The sequence below is a fragment of the Mustelus asterias genome, chromosome 20, assembly GCF_964213995.1.
Source record: "Mustelus asterias chromosome 20, sMusAst1.hap1.1, whole genome shotgun sequence".
Classification (NCBI taxonomy): domain Eukaryota; kingdom Metazoa; phylum Chordata; class Chondrichthyes; order Carcharhiniformes; family Triakidae; genus Mustelus; species Mustelus asterias.
This window is the reverse complement of record NC_135820.1, coordinates 40,921,796-40,938,578: the sequence shown is the minus strand read 5'-3', so window position 1 is coordinate 40,938,578 and position 16,783 is coordinate 40,921,796. Positions and strand designations below refer to the sequence as shown.

General features: G+C 38.6%; 1 protein-coding gene across 5 annotated transcripts in view; it reads left to right on the top strand.

Moving 5' to 3' along the window:
- The window catches only part of znf217 (zinc finger protein 217), a 59,908-nt gene that overhangs the window by 8,098 nt on the left and 35,027 nt on the right, over positions 1–16,783 (top strand). For 4 of the 5 annotated variants that reach the window (XM_078236422.1, XM_078236424.1, XM_078236423.1 and 1 more), the window contains exon 2: positions 2,785–2,885. The exons of the other annotated variant lie outside the window; for it this stretch is intronic. The gene's annotated coding sequence lies outside the window, so the exon portion shown is untranslated. The remainder of the gene's footprint in view (positions 1–2,784; positions 2,886–16,783) is intronic. 5 annotated transcript variants of the gene reach the window in all.

The window sequence follows — 16,783 nt, the reverse complement described above, 5'->3', positions numbered from 1 at the left end:
CAGATTCCGGTTGGCATTCTGGGTGTTCATTACAAGGCTGAGAGAGAGTTGCCTTCACTATTATGGTAGTAAAATTAATTGTTGATTTTACAGGAAAATGGCCATTCTTGAGCTTTTTATTGCATTGGTGGGATGAAATCCTTTCTTGAGGTGTGTTTGTGGCGTTTTCACATAGACAGCAAAAACAAACACCCATAACTGTAATCTTTGCAGTTTTTAACCTGTTGTTTTGTGCGCTGTTTTCAGTACAAACAAAGTTGTCTAATAATTTGAGGAAAAATAACAGTGGAATGAAAGAAAGATTTGAATTTAGCAACTTTGGAGTTACATTTGTGCTGGATTTTTTAAATTAACTTTTTAAAAATTGTTTTGACTGTCTGAATATCACGCTGTAGTATAAATGTGTACGTTTCCAAATGTTGTGAAATATAGCGAAGGTCAGAGTGATGCTGTATAGAAACTCAAGGCGAATGTGTTTGCCAATCCAGTAAGTGAGTGTTTGTGGCTCACAAAGTGAATCAAGAAAATTGCAGCACAAAAGCAGGCCCTTCGGCCCTCCAAGCATGCATTGACCATGCTGTCCAACTGAATTAAAACCCCCATACTCTTCCAGGGACCATATCCCTTTATTCCCGTCTTATTCATGTGTTTGTCAAGTCGCCCCTTAAGTCATATCGTATCTGCTTCCACTACCTCCCCGGCAGCGAGTTCCAGGCACCCACCACCCTTTGTGTAAAAACAAAAAAAAACCTGCCTCGTAATCTCTTTTTAAACCTTGCCCCTTGCACCTTAAACCTATGCCTCCTAGTAATTGACTTTTCCACCCAGGGAAAAAGCTCTGTCCATGTCCCTCATAATCTTGTAGACTTCTATCGGGTCGCCCCTCAACCTCTGTCGTTCCAGTGAGAACAAACCAAGTTTCTCCAATCTCTCCTCATAGCTAATGCCCTCCGTACCAGGCAACATCCTGGTAAATAATTTCTGTACCCTCTCCAAAGCCTCTATCCTTCTGGTAGTGTGGCGACCAGAATTGAACACTGTTCCAAGTGCGGCCTAACTAAGGTTCTATAAAGCTGCAACTTGACTTGCCAACTTTTAAACTCAGTGCCCCGGCTGATGAAGGTAAGCATGCCATATGCCGCTTTGACTACCTTCTCCACCCGTGTTGCCACTTTCAGTGACCTGTGTACCTGTACACCTAGATCCCTCTGCCTATCAATACTCTTGAGGTTCTGCCATTTATTGTATATTTCCCATCTGTATTAGATCTTCCAAAATGCATTAGCTCACATTTACCATATGGTATGGTACCAAAATATACATGATGATCGCTAAGTTTAATTCCAATTCCATGATTTATTTAGCTGCTCTCTACAACAAAGGCATCCTCATGCATCGCATGGCATTTAGCTAGGATGATTGGGTGGGGGAAAGGAAATTGGGCAGGTTTCTCTCTCTCTCGACTGGTGTGTGTGTGTGTGGGGATACCAGAATGGACTTGATTATGATCCTGCCTATAATCTGATAGCTTGCTGACACCGCTGTGAATATTTGCCACATTCAGATGAAGTTGTGCTCATGGTTTCTCCTGAAGGCTCTGAAGTTAAGGTAGTCTACCTCTACAAAGTTCTGTTATGAATTGTACAAACTAGATGTTGGCTCCTTCTGGTACATACCAGGCATGATTGGAGTTGAGCATCATTGGGATTTTTTGGTAACTTGGAAAATACTGTAAATGTGACTAATAAAATAAGAGAAATGAATTATATATATATTCTGTCAGTTTCTTTACTCATCTCCTGAAAGTGTTGATCTAAGTAAGTTGCAGTTTCATGAGCGCTAATAGTAACTCTCCATGATGTCTTGCGTAAATGACTTCATCCTGATTTTCATTTTGTAGAAGAGGGATAGATCTCAACTGAGCATCCATTTGTGCAATCAGGAATGAAATACCAATCTGAAATCCTCTTTTTTTTTGCTTTCTTCTCTACTCCATTCTCTCTCTTCTCTCCCCAAACTCTCCCCTCCCCCCCCATTCTCCCCAAACTCCCCATTTCAGGAGTGGTTTATAAAATCATGAGTCCAGCAATCTCTACACATATTGAGAATTGAATTTGATTCACCTTTTGGTCTGTGTGAGATGTGCATTTTATTTATGGGCATCAGGATTGCTGCAAATATAGATTGCAGGTAATTATGAGGGCATATTAATTTTGTGTTCTCATGAAGTGAATACTTAAGGATTGCAAAGAGCTATCAGATTGCTGGTTGAGTTGTTGATGGCCAAGTGGATAACAGTGATATATAATAAAGCAAATTCCTGTGGATGCTGGAATCTGAAACTAAAACCGAAAATGCTGGAAAATCTCAACAGGTTGACGGCATCTGTGGAGAGAGATCAGAACTAACATTTCCAGTCTGGATGACTCTTTGTCAGAGCTCTAATGCAGAATCATCCAGATTTGATGTTTGCTCTGTCCTCTCCACAGATGCTGTCAGACTTGTTGTGATTTTCTAGCATTTTCTGTTGTTGGATAAGTGATTTTTGTTTTATTCAAAATTTGTTAGTCTTTTACTGATTTCCTGTTTGTACATTTGACCTTGAATAAATGGAATAGTATTATGTTGCAATGTGTAATCAGTGCAATGATTCATGTGTATATGATGGATGCAAACGATGTGCTAACCTAGATAGCATATTTATGGATGTACTTTCTCATCACAGTATATTGCATCAGGGTGTGGCAATAACACGTCTAACTAGTCCTGTGTTTTTAATTTAAGGTAATTGAGGCCTGTTTAGGAAACATGGATGCATAGCACAGCTGAAGTTACCTTAATCCTGAATGCTGATGGAAATTGAATAGAGTCCAGAATTTAAATCGGTGAGTCTGATTATACAAGCAATTTTGAAAAAGCAATTCATATGTATTATGTTCTCTGCTGTGGTTGATTATTTTTTAGTCAATCATGTCTAGCCTAGACTGTATATCTGCATTCGTGCCACCCTTGGATTGATTTGCAAGCAAGTGCGCTTGAGGTACAGGAAGGAATTCATTTTATTTCCTCCTTTCTCCCATTATCCACGTCCCAAATAATTTAAGGCTTATAGATGTGTAACAGTTGTATCTGACTCTTGAGCTTTAACTTTGGTTGATATGCAAGACTAGATATCACTGTGTTGGCAGGCTACAGAAGATAAAACTCGCATTCTCTGGTAATTGATTTTGGAATTGTCCAATACTTTTCAGTCTTGTTAGCAGTTGCATTTGTACTTGCTGAGGCGCTCCAACATGGAGCATGTGTCTCGGGCTTCTTTCCATAACTTGCCAATTTCTGGACAATGAAGAAGCTGGTGAAACTTAAGGTGGGGGGGGTGGGGGGTGGTTTGGCCTCAATGAAATGCATGCATCAGGGTTACCCACACAATGTGATGCTCTTGTAAATTCAAACCTTTTGACAGCTGAAAACTCAGCAGGAAGAATAGATAGTGTTTAGAGATTTATCATATGGTGTACTTCATCCTTTCTTAGGAAACTAGAATACCAGGACGTTTGAAGCCTGAATGTTCAAGTCGGTATGCAGTGTAAAATTTTGAAGATACAGATATTCTTGCAACTTGGCTAAATAAATCTGTTTTTATTGTTTTGATTTCTTTAGGTTGTTCAATGGGAGTTCTTAATGAGCCTTCTACCACTTGACTGAGAACAGTATGCGATATTTTCATTATTTCGCGTCTGTCTAGAAACCAATTGATATTACACTTCAAACTTTTTAACCAAAAATTTGAGTGTTTCTGAGATTAGTTGTTGCTGACTACTCCCTAGTGTATGTTGGTACTTTTTTTTGATTTGGACACTTAATTTGAAAACTCTTACTATAAATAAAGATGGGGCTAGCTCCTTTTGCTGTTTAGTGAGAGGATGGCATTGTCCATTTTCTAGTTTCTTGAGAAGGCGATTGTAGTGGAGTGTCTTGCTAGGCCACTTCAGCACAAAGTTGCATGTGAACCATGTTGATCTGGGACTGGATTCACAAAGACCAGGAAAGGGCAGCAGGTTTCCTTCCCTGAAGGGCTATAATGAACTAGTTGATTTCTTTTACATCAAACCAGTGGCTTCAGGGTCACTTTATTTTTTTATTTCCAGTTTTTAATTAAAATTGCCTCTTGATTGTGAAATTTGAACTCCAAGCGTCACTTGAGAAACATGGAGCTTCCACAACATTGCAGGAGCAGAAAACAAATGTAAATATTTTACTTCTGTAGCTCAATGTTTCAGAAGTGGGATAGTAATTAAATATGTGCACATGCTGTTTTTGAGTTTATGGCTTTTGTGCTTCACATTTACTCTCTATCCTGCCTTTTCTTGCCACTGCCTTTTATTTATACAGTATGTTTGTGTTGAAATTAATAAGAGTTTCCCGATGGCTCATGTTGAGTGCATTGTCTGTTGTGGTATTGAACTGTACAGTTTGTGTACTAAGTTAGTTAATCTTAGTTGGGGCTCCATTGTAAGAGTCTGGTTCGGCTGTTGCATGAGAGAGAGAAAGAGAGTGGGGCAGCGCTTCCACACATGATTTGTTAGCTTCTTTTGCATTTGTGTGTGGTGAACCTCGGGTTGAATTAGGCCATGATGTTTTAGAAGCCAAGTAACCTGTTAATGATCGTTGTCAGGGTGGAAACTCATAACTTTTTCTTTCCAGAACTCATCGGTTAGTAGTAGTCGTTGTCCCCTATTGCCATCTCACTTAGTCATTTGGAAAAACTAGCTCAGCCACCAGGTGAGTACTTAGCATTGTTTCATAAAAAGTGGTGAGAGAAGGATGTATGTTAAGGGCCAGGGAAATCAAATTTTAAAAACTGCAGCTTCCTGTTTTAAATCATTAAGATTAGTTTGTTGTTTTTTTTGTTTCATGTGCAATAAACTCTTGATTCTTTGAAGACATTCATTGAAATATTTAAATCAAATGACTTGCTTGGAAATTGAATTTGATATATTGTTAAAGATAAACTTTAGTGGCGAACTGCTCTTTAATCTCATCTAACATAATTGAGTGCCTTGAATCCTTCAGACTAGTCATTCTGAGCCTGGATATTCTGCTATGCACTGTTGACACTTTTTAGATATCTTTAACAAATGAACTGTTTAAACTGGTGAGCAAAGGAGTTTTGAGGCAGCTGCATTAAGCATTTGTAAAGTATTCCATGGTACAATTTTTGAAACTTGAAGCTGTGTTTTGAAATTGTGGCAGGAGTTTGGAATTTAATTTGTAGTTTTCTGTAAGAAAATTTAATATCTCGCCGCTTAATTTATAACAAACCTAATTTCACTGATAGACAGGTGTATAAGACTTCAAATTCCATTAAATGCCCCATTTTCTGCAGCTTATTTAGTCATTTTTCAGGTTTTATGACCCAGTTTTGCATTGCCATTTAATCCCCTTAATTTTATATTTCTACCACTCAAAATTGGTCTTGATTTGAGGATTTCCATTTAAAACAACTGAACTATATAAGTGATGATGCTATAATGCTGAGCATAGGTGCCTCCCAAACAGCTGACCCGGGCTGGATTCCCAGCCATTGCAGTTTGTTAATTTTAAGGGCGGCACAGTGGTTAGCACTGCTACATCACAGCACCAGGGACTCGGGTCACTGTCTGTTTGGAGTTTGCACTTTCTCCCCATGTCTGTGTGGGTTGCCTCCGGGTGCACCGGTTAAGTGGATTAGTAAATTGCCCTTTGCATCAAGAGGATTAGCAGGGATAGGGCTTGGTTGGGATTGTTGTCGGTGTGGGCTCGATGGGCCGAATGGTGTCCTTCTCCACTATAGGGGATTCTATATATTTGAACTCTCTGCCTATCTACCCCCTTCCTTGTTTTATGGGAACACCTTTGTGCTGTCTGAGGTTTCAAACTGCGCAGTGAACCATTATTGCATGTGTAGGAGCATCTTTCTTGGTACTCCTCTAACATGTAGAACTACATGCGGCACGCTGACATTGCATTTTGTGCTACCCATTAAAAAAAAACTGATTGTAGATGAAGGAGCGGCATTGTTTGTGTGCTGTTCAGTCCAGAGTTCATTTGGCAAGAGGTGTTCAGACTTGTTGTGCAGGCAGGTGTAATGGAGCTCAGTGAGCCAGCCAGAGGATTTGAGCTGAACAAGGTCTTGCCGTTGATCCAGTATCATAATTTGTCTAAAATTGTTTGTGTTCGTTCTTGTAATAAATTAATAAGCAGCAGTGGGTTATGTCTTTGTAGTCATTGTACAGCCCATGTTCAAAGTCCTTTGGAATGTTAGATGAGCATTTTTTTAAAAATTAAACTAGTTGGCATGTTTACAACCCAAGTTAATTGGTCATATGATTATCATCACTGCACCAATTTAGCAGTAACAGCTCTAGTACAATGGAAGAATTTTTTCCCCTTAATGCTAGTAGTTATTTGTGAGCTAACTTGTTCAATATTGTCACTCTAGTCATTCTTTTTATGCCATTTTTTAAACTGCAATTTTCAAAAAGATAGTTAATCTCTAGTCTAGTTACCATTTAAATACTGCATTGTGCTATGACCTTTGCTAGAAAATGTATCCACAGAAGCAGCCCCAGTTTCCAACTGCCAGGAAACCATTCCATTTGTGATACATAAGTGTGTGATAATCTTGCTTGGGTGGGGAGGAAAGAACTATTGTGCTTTGGCCATGTTTCTTTTTAAATCATTTCAAGGTGCTCTGCTGTTTGTTGAATAGTTATTGCTGTCAGTGTGTAAAATTTCACTCAGCAAAAGGTTTGCCAAATGGGGAAATTGAAATTTCCATCAGGAAACTGAAAATTCCATGAGGAAATAATTTTTTTGTGGAATTGAACTGCTTATGCCTTCAATAAGGGTGGTGTTTTATTTTTAAAGTTGATTTTGTGTGTTCTAATTCAGATTCCTGGGGACGGTGTCAATAAACATGCCTCTGGTGGTTATCCTATTGGATTTGGGCCCTTTTTTATTCTGGGATACATTTGCAGGCTTAGGTTATTTTTACCGGTCTGAGATTGGCAGCAAAATAACAAGGCTGGATTTAGTAGTGTAACCTGGGAGCTGGTTCATAGATGGTAGTTTACCAGAGTTTGAATTAATGTTGGACTAATATAAAATCAGTTTGCCAGATTTTTTTCAAATGAAATGGTTTTATAGCTGTGATCTGTAAACCCCCAGGATTGCACTTTTGGCAGTATTTCAAAGCTGTATGCAGACATGCAAGACTAATTTAAACAGATGCATCATTGGCCCCCAAGAGTCATTTGTGATGCTTCTGCCTTTGTTACCATTATTTGGGAAGCACTGAGTTCCATCTAAATTAAATATGAAAAGGGTTTTGATTCCACAACTGTTCTAGAAATAACTTTATTTCAGTTTGTGTTTATTACAAATTTGACATTTTAATTGAAGTCTATTTAAGAAAGTGCCTGTCAGTCATTTTCATCCTGTATCCCTCAAAGATGCAAACCCAGCATGTGCATTTTCCTTTTATTGACCCTGCACTTTATTCACTACCATACATCATTCCTTCTATATTCTGTATTTTGCACAGAGCCATCCTGCTCTCCCTTTGAACAATTAAGTTCTTGTTGGTCCAAGACTATGCATAGCTTCCCCATAGCATTGCACTCCACCTGAAAACTCTGGCCTCATGACTCATCAATGTAATATGCAGCCATTGTAAGCAAGACCAAATGATGTGACATCCTTTTTTCTGTTTGTTCACTCAGCTGCCAGTCGCCTAGTACCACTTCATAAATGGGAATTACTGGGTGTAGTTCAGCCCTCTAATATTCAACTCTTTATATATAAATATTCGAAAGCTCTAAATCTTTTACCAGTTGTTTCTACCTGCTGTATAACAGTATTCGGTGTTCAGCACATAAAACCCAATGGCTGGTGCTCATGTAAGTATTTGCTCATCATGCAACTATCCAAAGTATTAGGGGAGATCTAACAATTGCTCAGGTAAAATATCTAATGTAGTGTTCATTATAGTGATCCCTTATGACAAAACGATTGCAAAAAGTGCAAATATTTCCTGCTGGAGAACAAAAGTAGAAGTAGTAGTTTCTGCAAAATCAGAAAATGGTTAACACTTGGATGAAGTATAATGTGTGTCAAGAATGGACCAGTTAATGTTTCGTGTGGACCCTTCAGTTCTATTGTAGAATCCACATCGGAAATGTTACTTTGTCTGTTTTCTCCACAAATAAGTATTGGGTCTAACAAAGACTTTTGTTGAGCATCTTGAGTTTTAAAAATTAGTGGAGAAGAGAAGTGACACAAATTGTGAAATGAATTTTTACTGCACAATGGCAGTAGTATTAAAAAATCTTTTTCAGGTCATTCTGTCAAACAATCTTGGAATTTGCTGAGATGTAACTTTCTCAATTGGATTCAAATAATTTGTAAAATGTAATTTTTTACAAATAAAATCTTTTTGAATTTTAGCATCTTAATGGATTAATAAGAATCTTTTAAGCTCTAATTAGTACAAACAATTATCATGCAAGTTTCTCATTTCTAGCTACATCTAACCTCACCACACCCCTTTGTTCACGTTTCATTTTGGTCCTTTTTAAATGAAAAGCTGTAACTCGGACTGAGATTCATAACTTCCCTCCATTAGGTAATGTTCACAAGTAATACAAGTCAGATGGTTTTGAGTGAGACAGAGTACAGCTTTAAACTGGGACATTTTCCATTTAATAAAATAGTTTTGTTTAAACTACTGGCAAAGTTTGGACTATTTACACTGCAGCTGCTGGTTGTAAATAGGAAAAGGTGAGTTTTGTCTTGGGTTGTTAATATCGCTAGTCTTTGGTGCATGAGTATCACACATCTGGTAGCAACCTCGGTGTAAACTTGCTGGGTTTTTAAAGGCTGCCAGGAAAGCCTGTTTTTCTTTTTTTTAAAAAAGAGGACCCTGTCAGTGGCAGTTATTATGGATTCAGCAATTTTTGGGTTGTTGATTTGCATAAGTGCTGAGTGTTGGGAACAAACAGTGCTAGCATTTCACTAAATAATACTGAACTAGCCAAAGGCTGGATCTCAACATGAATTGAGTATTTGTGGCTCAGACCATTGAATCTTTTCGGAAAGTTCTTACATTTTCCTTTCCATTTAAGACTAAACTTAGGACTGTGCAAGACAATGGAAATAACTGTTGGACTGTTCCAGCAAAACACTATGCAAACATATTGGCATCTTCTGTGCTATAAACAGGTATGGTTCTATGATTGTTGAAATTGGAGTCTAGTGAAGTCTATTCCTTGCATTGTTTTCTAAGCAGGAACATCTTTGCTGGACAATTTGATTTTGAGTTTAATTACAGAACTTATTTTTTCCCTGGATCCTAGGCAAAATATTAGATCAGTAACTTATAAGCATGTTAAATTAATTGATTTTTAACTTTGAGTGCAGTTGAGTTTTGTTTGTAGGCTGTCCCTTGTGAAATGAATGTGCATGCAAATAGAATACCAACTTCAGTCAGAAACTCTGGATTGATGTTGATAACGTCACATTTTGTTCAAGTTGTCCGAGGGTAGGGCATGATGGCCTGTATATATCTCTTAACCATCTAGTTTAAGGATCATTAGACTACAATATTGAAACATCAAAGTGCCAGAAGTTGTACCTTCACATATTTTTGTAAATTTTAATGAAAAAAGGTCAATGCTAACACTTTAGCTCGTTAATCAGAGGTAAACCATTCCTTTTGTGAAACTTTGGGCAAAATGCACTCCTTTTAATGCAAGGATATTTTTCCAATGAACAAAATGCCCAACAACCATCTGAGAAAAAGTGATCACTTCTCTTGCCCTGAAATGACAAGGCATTGATGTATCAACACCTGTGGGTGGCCTACACCGCACAGACTGCAGCTCACCACCAACGCCTTGAGAGCAATTGGGGATGGGCATTAAATGCTGGCTTTGCCAGTGATGCCTACATCCCATGAATGAATAATTTTAAAGTATAAATTCATGTTTTTCTCCTCTACATGTTATTGTAGGATGCTCATTGCAGTAAGGAGGTATTCTTGTGGGTTGTATTTGAATGTAAAGTGGACTATTCCCCCTCTTTTTTTTCCCTCCCCCACCCAGCGCAACAATCCCTCTTTTGTGCCCCATCAGCTTGAATATTTAGAATAATCTTTGGAGGAAACTGTGTGCTGCTGTGGCAGTTCCATGAAAATAGTTGCTAATATTGCCCATAGGGATTTCTGTGGTATGCTTGATATGGGGCAATGATTACTGCATTACAAATGTCACGGTGGGTATAGAATTCAGATCTGATGCGTTTGTAATTGTTCATTGTAGGATGTCAGCAGTTTGTTGAAAATAACATTTGTGGAATATTTTAGAACTGTATTGTTGTAATAGTTGTGTAGTGCCACTTGAGGGAGTGCCACAGATATCACTTGAATAGAAGCAGTAAATTTCAATTGTTCTGATGGATGCTGGTGGTATGAACCTTGGTTTTCCAACAGAATTGAAGGAACCCGTGTAGTGTTTCGATCTCTTATGTTGATGGTTGTTTCTTGGATTGATAAAGGCCAGCAATACCTGAATTCATGGAACATGTTTATGATATACTCCTATCCAGAATCATTCTTGCCTGACTTCATGGGATGCATGTACCTCCATTTTGAAGGCCTTTAAATCCACTTTCTAAATTTTCTGTTTAACACAGTTGTAGACGCTTCTTGTGTTAACTTCCATGAGGAAGATGTTTTAATGTTTTTGTCCAAACCGTTTAGTTCTATCGATGGATGATGCTGTAATTAGGTGTGTTTTTGTGTATGTTGAATAATTCACTTTCTGTCCATTGTTCTCTGTATATCGTCCCATTATACGGTATTTCAATCGGGCACCATTCCAGCTGTTTTCTTCTTGCAGTTCTTATGTTTGTGATGAAAGAGAATGAACTCTAATGAATGCCACAATGCACAAACCATATCCTGGGAAGCAAACTGCAGAGGCTGTCAGCCTGCTTAAAAATGTTATAGGACTGCCCACTTTTACAGAGTAATGACATTTGTCTACTATGAACAGAAATATCAGCATACAACTTAGAGTACTGTTCAGGAAGTTTTCATTAAATCTTTGTCAGCAGTGTTTATAGATTGGAGCAAAAGTACACCTTTTTTGAGATGTTGTGAAGTCGCATGAAGAAAGATATTTATAGCTGATTTGAGCTCCAAACCAAGAAGGAAGTGCATTTAGAGCAGGAATGTAAACCTCTGAAGCTGAGCCATTGCTATTAAATGAAAAGCTCCATTTAGGAAACAACAGAAGGATATCCAATGGTATTGGGTTAGTGTAGTGATAATGGATTTTTTTCGATTTGTTTCTGGTTTTAATGCTATTCCTTTACAAAACGTTTGTTTGCAAACTCTGCTATCAGAGGCTCTGTTTGGAGCCAATTTAATGAGTCAGCATGCATGCTATAAACTCTGGTAATTAAATCACTGCCCATTCAACAAACTTGTTTCTTCGTGCCCCTGTGATAGCTTAAGTGAGTTTATTGAGCTACCAGCTGAACCGTACAAAGTACCAGGTTTGCATCCCCCTCCCTCCCCCAGCTCCGTGCTGCAGCTGGGATCAGCTAACTGGCCATGCAACACAATTCTCACATTCTGTGCTAGGGAAGGGAAAATTGTCTGAAGTTCCCATTATCTATCTGGGGAGTTCTGATGTGGAGTCGGTGTTAGATGAGGATAAAATCCTGTTTCAGTGTAATAATTCTGTGCCACGGAGGCTAACAGATGAATAAATGGCTACTTGGGCTGAGACATTATGAAGGCCTGTGAAGCAGGAAGTTGAAAATTAGGATATGTAAAAATAATGTAGCCTGGATGATGTGCAAATAGACTTCTATTAAATATCTTTGAAAAAGAACCATGGATATGGGAGAATAACTTAAATTCCTTTCCACTTTGCATTGACTTGAGAGTAGTGAAGTTGGACTGGAATTACTGGAACCATCTAAGAAAACAGTCTCTGTAAACTGCTGTAAATTAGCTCAACTGCAGCTATATTATTGAAGGTTATAAATAGATGCTTACTCTTGCAACAATGGAAAGAGGAACAGAATCCAGGTTTGGCTTTCATATTGTGAAAGAGCTGAACGCAGGCAAATATAGTGAAATGCACCTTTATGCCTTGAGTTTAATATGTTACTTCAGTTCAGTTTTGTAATAGCTTTGGGTTGTCTTTGCAAATTATTGAACCTCCCACAGTTGTGCTGGCAACTTATATTTTAGTCAGTTTGAACCATTCACATTTGCAAGATTTCTGTGATAGCAGTAGCTAGTTCTGCCATTATTGCTGCTTGTGCTGCTGTTCAGTTACTAGAATGTTAATCTCCTCCATTATGGGATGCTGTTTAAACTGAAATCATTGGATAAGGCAATTAGCACTTCATTTAAATTGTCTAGCCAGTATTAATTGTAATCTGTAATTGAAAATGGATGTCTCCTTTTTGGCAAATTAAAATTCTTTACAGTAGGAATCATTTGGTAGTTATATTGGCAACGCTGTTTCACTGTAGTTAAATGTTTTAAAACAAATGTATACTATTTGCTGGTTAGTGCTAGTGCAATTCTTCTCGGGCTGTTTCTAGGAATTGAAGACTACTTGCTATCAATCTGATTTGATGTGTTCTGAGATGGCCGATAGATCCATTCCATGTTCTGCGGACTCTGCTAAATTTTGACGGGTTGGGCAGATGGCAGATGAGTTTGGAGGTTTGGCACTCCTGATATCAGTCTTCGTGTTCCTGATGCTTTTCTGTATTGGTGCCTTCCCCAGTAAGACTTCCCATTTTGGTCAACCCGAGGCTCCCGCGTGTCAACAGGGATGTTTGATCTTCAGCAATGCTTTGAAGACATCCCTAAGTGTTTCCACTGTCTTCCTAGGAGCCTCGAGCTGCGACAGTTCCGAGTAGAACAGTTGCTTCGGGAGTCTTGAGTGGGGCATAAGAATGACATGTCCTGGCCAGTGTAGCTGATTTTGAGTTAAAGTGCCTCGACGCTGGGCATGTTGGCTTGGAATTACTTCAATTACAGTACCATTCGGTTACTGCTGTGTGAACAAATAATGGGAGTGAGGACATGTTCAACCAAAATAACATCCTTTTAATTTTCTGCTTTTAATCTTGAATTTTCTTCTTCACTTCCATGCAATTTCCTGAAATCTTATCCTTTTGACTTTTGTACACTTCTTTCAGTTTTGCGTGGAGTTACAGCTGGTGTGGTTTATGATGTTGCTCTTTCTAAATCATAAGTCTCTCTTTGTGTTTAACTCAACAAAAAGGAAAAAGGTTTTTTTATAAAGCATCTGGAGCCAGCAATAAGACAGGTGTACTCTTGGTAGTTGAACCCTTTACTATTTTATTTCCTGCTTTTAATTTTTAGTTTTAATCCTGTGAATTATTTTTTACCTGAATTTTTTTGAAGTGGGGAGGGGTTGGGTGGAACCTCCTTTCTGATTTCCTACCATATTAAATGAAAGTCTTGTATACACTATTGTATGGAATATTGATGTTAAATGTGTTCAATCTATGAAGGGGGTTACTGTATTTCCTATGAATTTTTTTCAAAGATCTGATCTCCGTGATTATGACAATTGTCAATTAAGTGGCATTTATTTGACAGCTCCTCTGTATACAACAGCAATGAGGAAACTAGTTTGACAGTATGGTGCATTTAATTCTGGTTGTATGGTGTATTTAATGCTGTAACAACGTGGTCCAGTAGGAATGACTAATTGGCCTAAGGCATGGCTGCGGTGATGCTCTTTTGGCCACATTGCAAATTCACCATAAAATACAAGTAAATGTACTTAATGTGCATCAACGTGGAACTTCTGCAGTCTCTCGTTAACTGAGGTTTGGAATTTTGATACGAGAGATCAAATGGCCAACCAAGGGATGCCTGTTGTTTTTCCATATCAATCAAAGGTGCAATTAGCCACATCTGGGTTCTCAACTAGCCATGTGAACAATATTGCACTATAGGCAGAGATTTCTTTTTCAAGCTGGATATTTGTCAAGCAGGTTTTTTTTTGTCATTTATAATGTAAGCCAGAGTGTCAAGCACACATTTATATTTGGGTTAATACTGCATTGTATTAACTGCTGCTGTCTCTCTCATCCATAATCATTGTGCACATTGATTCCCTTTTGCGAGAGGTTGTTACAGGAAGTGTGGTCAATACTACTACCACTGACTATAAATTTGTGATGCAGTGTTAAAGCTGCTTTTGTTCCCATTACAAAACTGATGGTTTGTATTGGAGGTTTTATTTTGAGCTAGCAATGTCCTCTGGATTTTCCAGCCAATGGTATGATATGCTGGCTGTTTCAGGTTTCTTTTTCTCATACTGAGCCAGAATCTTGGAACTCCCTCCCTAGCAGCACTGGGTGTACCTACACCACAGGGTGTGCAGTGGTGCAAGAAGGCAAAAAGCAAAATACTTGCGGATGCAGTGATTTTCTTTGATCTTGGCTCTGATGAAGGGTCATCCAGATTCGCAACGTTGGCTCTATTCTCTCCCCTCAGATGCTGTCAGACCTGCTGAGATTTTTCAGCATTGTCTATTTTTTGGTGCAAGAAGGCCGCTCACCACCATCTTCTCGGGGGCAATTAGGGATGGGTAATAATGCTAGCCTAGCCAGTGACATCCACATCCCATTTAGAAAAATGTCTTTTTTTTCATATCTATCACAGATGAATGTTGCTCATTTGGAATAAACTAAACTCTGCTTGTCCAACTTTAAGAATCAGTGCTTCAAGATGGTTCTTCGACCGCTTTTAAATTGACCTTGTACCAACTCTGGCCTAAGCTTGGCAAATTGTAACTTGTCAGGTAAATTAGCTTTCTGAGCCTTCCTGGGTGGATCTTGTAAATTTACCTGAGGTCCGAGGATTATCCCAGCAATCAGTCTCTTTTTGGGAGGGGTGCAATTGGTGGTGATACTCTTTGCAAAAGCAGCACTCAAAGCTGAATGTTGAAGCTTCGTCACCAGATTGATGCTGGAATTTTAGACCAGATTGCATATATGCGTGCTATGATGTGGTATGATAGTGATCAGAGAGCCAAAACATCCATTAATGCAAGCAATAGTGATCCATCAAATGCACAAGCCCAAATAGTGCAGTTAATAATGGTGTTGGAGAAAGAAGGGAATTTTTATAACTTTTCTCATGATCACCAGTCTACTCGGTGTGTTACAGCCTGTGAAGTACGTTCAAAGTGTAGTCACAAACTCGGTGCATCCTAAGCTTCTGATTGTGGTGTAGCTGTCAATTTATGCTGAACAAAAAAAACATAAGGAAAATACTGTTAATGCTAGAAATCTGAAATTCTAACAAAATGCTGGAACTGCTTGGCAGGTCAGATAACATCTGTGGGTGAGTGAAACAGAGGTCACATTTCAGGTTGCTGAAGGGTCATCGACCAGAAATGTTAACGCTCTTTCTCTGCAGATGCTGCCTGACCTGTGTATTTTTAGCATTTTCGTTTTGTTTTATATCACAACACAAATTCCTATCATTGCACACATGAAAAGTGTACAACCAACTACAATTTCAGTGAAAGATTAGAAGTGGGTTTAAGTCATCTACTGTTGTTGGAGTTGCAGTGTTTTTGGAAAGCAGGAGGGTTTTTAGCAATGATGTAGAATGGTATTGTACAATAGGATAGCTCAATAAACAACACATAGCCCCTGTTTGATATTCTGGTGGAATTGGTTGGCTGAGTTTTTTTTTGCCAGATACTAAATGCTCAACTCTAGAAGAACATGGCTCATATTGAAACTTGAGTACAAAACCAGTTATGTTGCAACAAAATAATAATGGGCTGTGTAGTCGACCTGGCACAACTGCAAGTACCACCTGCTGCACAAAGCACTTGTGTGTAGCTAGGTTCCAACAGTACCAGCATAAATGAATCTATGATGTGTCATTAAAGAAATACTTCAGTCAGCTCGCTCGCTCTCATCCCACCAGCCTCACTCCACAGTGGTCATGTATTTGCACTGTAGAATAGCACCCTGATTTGAAAATGTATGTGTTTGCTTTGCTGGAGTTTCCATCAGAGACCTGTAGTGCTGTGTGTGTGATACTTGGAGCTTCAGTGTGAAAGCTCAAAAAAATACCTCCAGCCGGGCGGGATTCCTTGGGGCCATGGAGGTCTTTGCAGTATGTAGGCAACAAAGATCAAAAACACCAGCTTTTATTTTTAAAATATTAATTGTATTTGTCGACAGTATTGCAGTAATCTATTTTGGTCGGCATTTCCTACCAAATTATCTCTCAGGAGGAAAAATATGTAATCATGCATGGAGATTCAAATCAAGAAATCTTTCTGTTTCTGTATTTTTCTTTTTAGTATTGTAAAGAGGGGATTAAAATTTGGGAGGAAAAGTGAGTTTTAATGATGTAACTAACATTTGCAACAGTAGTTCTAAAATGGTTTTCTTGGTTAACACACTTCCATTTCGTTAAATACCATTATCTCAGGAAGGACAGAAGGATTTGCAGAATGCCTAATATTTGAAGGCAATCTCCATACACAAGTTTAAAACCACTTATTTGTAAAATCCTGGAACTTCCTTCCTGATAGCATTGTAGGCATCAACATCACGTGGACTGCAGCAGTTCAAGAACCGGGCTCGTCATCACCGCCACCCCTGAAAGGCAATTAGAATGGGCAACAAGTACTGATCTAGACAATGCCAC